Genomic DNA, 5,392 nt, shown 5'->3' with positions numbered 1-5,392 from the left:
TAAACCCCACTCGGTTGACTGCATGGTTTGAATCTTGGATCCAGTGGCCTAAAAACATGTCAGGGATGTATGTATGCCTGCCCAAAATCTCAACAGGAGGGAGAAATGAAAGAGGAGGGATTGTGGCAAGACCATCCCTCATGGAGGATGCTTTCTCTCTCCCCCACCCCCCCTCTCTAGTGAGTGTTTGTGCCCTCTGGCAAGTTAAATAAAAAAAGATACTTATCTTGGGGCCCCCTGAGAAACCTGTACAGTGTAGTTTAGGGACCACTCCCCTGGACTATGAGGGATTCTTCATGAGGAAAAGCTGGGAAAAGAGGCACCAACTGGAAATTTGAGTGGCTATGCAAGAAGTCAAAAAATACACCAGAGCCACTGGTGCTGAAGGTATAATATAGACTTTATTGATGGAAAATGTACAGAGGAGTAGCAGGGTGCCCACAGTTCGTCAAAACCTCACTACCCCATGGCTCATTCTGGGCATGGGTAGGTGTGTGCACCAGGGCCAAAGCGCTGTAGAGATGAACCCTGGACCTGTGGTGTTGAACATACCATAGGACTTGAAGGAGCAGATTATATTCATACTGTAATGAAATCCCAGAAGTTCCTGATGAGGGAAGTGCTTTGTTTGAAAGAGGAACACGCTGGAACTCAGTGACTTCAAGCAGTTGTTCTCTTGTGCTCAGCTCCATTATACTAAATTTCCCCTAAGCCCCCAAATCCAAGTTCATGAACCTAGAGGGTTTATCCTTGTTCTCTCTCCTCTGAATGGCGTTCAGTGAAATATCAGAACACAATTTCTTAGGACAAGAAAAAGACAATGTAGTATACAAAGGGAATAATGAAGAGGCTCTGAACTTAGAGATACTGAGGAAACCATAAAGGGCGAAAAGGCCCTGAAAAAACACAGTGAGAGGCAGCATATGTGCTTGTGTGGTGTGTATGTGTGTGCACAGCTAACACTATACCCACAGACATAGCACATGAAAACTTTAAAAAAAAAGTATGACAGCATTTTTATCAATAAACTTCCAAAAAGTTTCATCGGTGATAAAATGGATTATAATTGTGTCAAAAATTAAAAGTTGGATTAAGGTGCGGGAGAGGTGCTACTTTAAATAAAAATATAAATTAAAAAATTGAACATACAACCACATTCTCCTACCATTTGCTTTAGAGAAATTAAAACTCTGATCAGAAAGCTTATGGAGCTTGGGACCAGCAATGGGCATAATGGTTACGTTGCTGGACTCCTTCATAGTTGACCACGGTTCAAGTACCAGACCTGGTGGCTTACAGCTCACTCCAAGTGTGTGTGTGTGTGTGTGTGTGTGTGTGTGTGTGTGTGTGTTTGTTTGTGTGTGTGTGTGTGTGCATGCCCAAAATCCTGAGAGAAGACTGGAGGAGGACTGTGGCATGGCTGTCCCTCTTGAGGGGTGATTTCTTGCTTTCTTCTCTCTGGTGAGTGCATGTGTCCTGTAGCAAAATTTCTCTCTTAAAAAAAAAAAAGAAAAAAGTTTATGGAGCCCAACTTAGAGTCTACCCAAGGTACAAATGATATACTAACACCAGTTCAGAGAAGTGTGTTTTGATCTTTTACAGAACATAGGGAGACTCTTGGCACTTTATTATTTCTGAGAAATAATGGAGCTATTCTGTAGAATGTGAAAGAAGGCAAATGCCCTTGTTTCATTTTTGACATGCCCCTGATGGTCTAAGAGCAACAGAGCTGCAGAAGAGTGAAGAGCAGAAACAGTTGTGGTCCTGAGGTGACCCTGGAAATGGAGCAGATGCCTCCACTCCTTAGCTGTGGCTTCCTGAAGTGCAGCTCATGGTCACGGTGGAAACCCTGGTGTCTCTCCAGCTCCTCATCGCAGTCATAGCCCTTGCCGTTTTTATTTTCCAATAGCATATTTCCTAGAAGAAGAGAGAGCATCACCAAAGGGGGGGAAATTGGAGAGTGGGAGTACGTGGAGGAAAGAGAATGAAAGGAGCCAGAGGGGGCTACTGCATTCTTTAGGTCTACCCAGGAAGTCTTTCCTGGTTTATGATTCTTCCTTCACAAAGAGAAAAATGGATTAGGTCTCTGAATGCTGGGGTATATTGTCTGTCAAAGGATTTGCCAGTTAAAGAACCAATTAATTTGCAGTTCCTACAGCTCACAAAGTATAAAAGTAGGATCTTACATGGCTTTTGAAACGTTGGACATACATACTTTTCTTATAAGGAGAGAATTGAAAACGAACGACTTTTCTCTTTTCAAAAAAGAAAAAAAAAGGAACAACATTTTTTGGCTTTGATGTTTCTCTTTCAGAATCTGCTCCAAAGTGTGTGACTTCAATGTGAATGTGTCAGTGTGTGTGTGCATGCACACACACACACACACACACACACGCCAGGCATGTATTTGCACACATTGATGCAGAAATGGTTTGCTGCAGAGTGCTTGCAGATATTTTTGTCTTCCAAGCAAGTGATTATTTCCTTTCTTCCATGGTCAGATAGACGATTTGAACAGCTTGGAAGGGCAAGGGCAAGAAAGCTTTGATTTATCTGCTGCTGAACTGATTTAGACAAATGCAGGAAGATGATACATCATGGAATTAGGGCAAGCAGGACAATAATGAGAACCTAAAGTGGGTGACAAGAGCACACTAAAATCCATATTACCACTAAACAAGCAGGCATGCATGTATACACTGCACCTTATTTTATGTTAGAGAGTGGTACTTATCATGCCTCAGAGTAGTTTAATGGGTGCTTTGGTCCGTAATTAGCTGCTCTCTCATGTTCTCACGTGGTACTGGCATTGGCGAGTGGTAAACTATTCAATAAATATGATACAGAAACTCTGACCTTATTCAGGGAGCTGTTGTAGAAGGAAAGGAAGAGCCAGAGAAACTGGCAAAATATCAGTCTTACAGTAGTGAAGTTGAAAACTATGCCATTCTTGCAGTACAGAATATATGCTGATAAAAAATATCCCATGTGCCTTCACAGTGAAAATCAGACAAGTTGACATAGAGAAACCAAGATCGTTCTTTCCTTAAATTGTGTCGTATTCGTTGGTTCAGCCAATCGGATATTTTGTTCATTTGGAGATTTTTATTTTTTAACATTAAAAAAAACCTTATTTTTTCTTCTGAGAGAAAGAGAGAGACACATGCGCAGCTCCAAGAGGATCCATGCGTCACGATCTCCCCTCGTCTCAGCCAGCCTAGCTCACAGATACACATGCCCAGTGTGTTCAAGGAGGTCCCAGGACGTGAACCCAGGACCTTCTTCATGTGGGTCTAGTTATAGTACTGCTGCACCACCAGCTGGCCCCAGAGATTTATTTCTTAAGAATTTCTCCAGACAATTTGGGTTACAGGTGAATTTCCAGAGTAATTCAAATAAAAAAAAGAAAGTAGGGTGACTAGGGGCCCCAAAGGCAACTGAAAGTGTTGAATGGACCGTATGAGGCTTGAGGAGGACAGAGGCTGAGAGGTTTGGCTTTAATCTGTTCTTTACAGGGTTTTGTAATCTTGATGCTCCTGCCTCAGCCTCTCAGCTGGGACTACTGGTACATGCCACCACTGCAGACCTCCCATGTAGTCCAAGCCTATAGAGCACAGCATCTGAGCTGCAGGTACAATTGTGACTGAAAAGTTTTTAAGCAGCCAGCTGGTCACTTTATTGGTGGCTCAAAGAAAGTCTCCTTTCTGTTTCCATTAAATAGCAATATGCCTTTCTAGTTCTTCTCTTGCTTAGTAAGTCAACGTGTAGTTGTTTAATTTAGAGATCTCAAAATCAAACATTTTTTAATACTTTATTTTTCTGATGGATTGGGTTAAATATGGGTGATAAAAATTTCAGTCCACTTAGGATATACATGTGTGTGTGTGTGTGTGTGTGTCTGTGTGTGTGTGGCATTATAAATAATGCCACATTATCTATATTAACACCTTATTTGTTTTTGTGTTTATGACCTATTTTCTTCTTGTGCTGAGTGTCACCTTCCGATTGACCCAGATGTTTGTAAGTACTAAGGGACTGTTAATGACCTATCTGAAATGAATTTTAAAAGAAGAAAGACAGCAAAAGTCATAAACTAAAAAGAACTCAATACAGATGATCTTATGCAATTATATACCTAAAACCAATGCATCAGCCGGTCAGTAAACACTATTATTTTACCAGGCATTTACAGCAATTGCCTACTAATAATATTGGGTGAATAGTATTTCGATTCCTCATATGGTACCTTTGATAATCTTCATTCTTATAAAAGATACATTGTTGAATGTGTTTTTGGGTCAGCTTTGATATTTACAAAACATGCCTGCCTCTGGTCTCTACGGATCCTGCTGTGCCCAAATAGACTGATTATTTTTGGCCTGGTTTCTGAGAATGACTGAGTAAAGCTTTATATTAGGGACCTGGGTAGCGCAGGCAACGGCATTTTTAGTGAAGTGATCTAAAACGTGATATTCAAGCCTCTGATAAGACTGAGTTTTATGAAGGTTTATAGTCAGGGCTGACCTAAAGCAACATTAAAATAGGTAATTTTTTCCCTGACATTTTTCCTCTTTCGGTGCTATATGACACTATGGCAGTCTCTTGGTTCCTGATGGGATGCTGTTTCCAGACTAGCACCTCCCTATTTACTGTCCCACTTTCTCCGCCCCAAAACTCCAATTAATTGTGTGCATCCTTGTAATTCATGAACTAATCTGATTGACCAGTTTACTCTAAATTCTTAACTCTTGAACAAAGGGTTATGTATTGTTTTATTTTATTTTATTATTTTTTGAGAATTTTTTTGTGTGTTAGAGCACATGTGCTTGCCAGACAGAGAGACAGAGAGACAGAAAGTGAGATATCACCCCCGCCAGGGGGGATGGCCATGCTGCAATCCCTTCTTCTCCATTCTCCTCTCAGGATCTTGGGCACACACGCACACGCGCCTGGCATGAGTTTTAAGCCACCGGGTCCGGGACGCGAACTGCGGTTGACTATGTGGGAGTCCAGCAACATAGCCATTACACTAACTGCTGGTCCCAAACAGAAGCACTGGCTTCCGCAGCAAGCAGGGTTCAAACCTGCATGGGGAGACCCCATTGGATTTCAAGTCCAACACCTTAACCACTGGGTCATCACTGCCATGAAAATTATGCGCTCGTCAAGAGAGACAGAGAGAGAGAGAGTGAGATGAACTTGATGCCACAATCCTCCAGCCTCCATAGATTTTTGCCATAGGGTGGGTGCCACCACGCCCCATATTGTTTTTATGTTGCTCTTGCAGGTTACTGCCCATTTTATTTTTTTAAAGATTGATTTATTTAGTTATATTTGTTATTATCATTTATTTTTTAATTTGACCAGAGAGAGACAGAAAGCGAGCAAGCGA

The 5,392-nt window shown here is 41.6% G+C and overlaps 1 non-coding gene across 1 annotated transcript; it reads right to left on the bottom strand.

Moving 5' to 3' along the window:
* Positions 1-5,063: 5,063 nt before the first annotated feature.
* TRNAS-UGA (transfer RNA serine (anticodon UGA)) lies at positions 5,064-5,145 on the bottom strand. Its single transcript has one exon. It is a non-coding gene; the product is annotated as a tRNA-Ser (tRNA).
* Positions 5,146-5,392: the final 247 nt, after the last annotated feature.

This window comes from Tupaia chinensis, unplaced genomic scaffold, assembly GCF_000334495.1.
Source record: "Tupaia chinensis unplaced genomic scaffold, TupChi_1.0 Scaffold144624_1, whole genome shotgun sequence".
Classification (NCBI taxonomy): domain Eukaryota; kingdom Metazoa; phylum Chordata; class Mammalia; order Scandentia; family Tupaiidae; genus Tupaia; species Tupaia belangeri.
The sequence above is the reverse complement of the archived record's forward strand: the minus strand, read 5'-3'. Positions and strand labels throughout refer to the sequence as shown.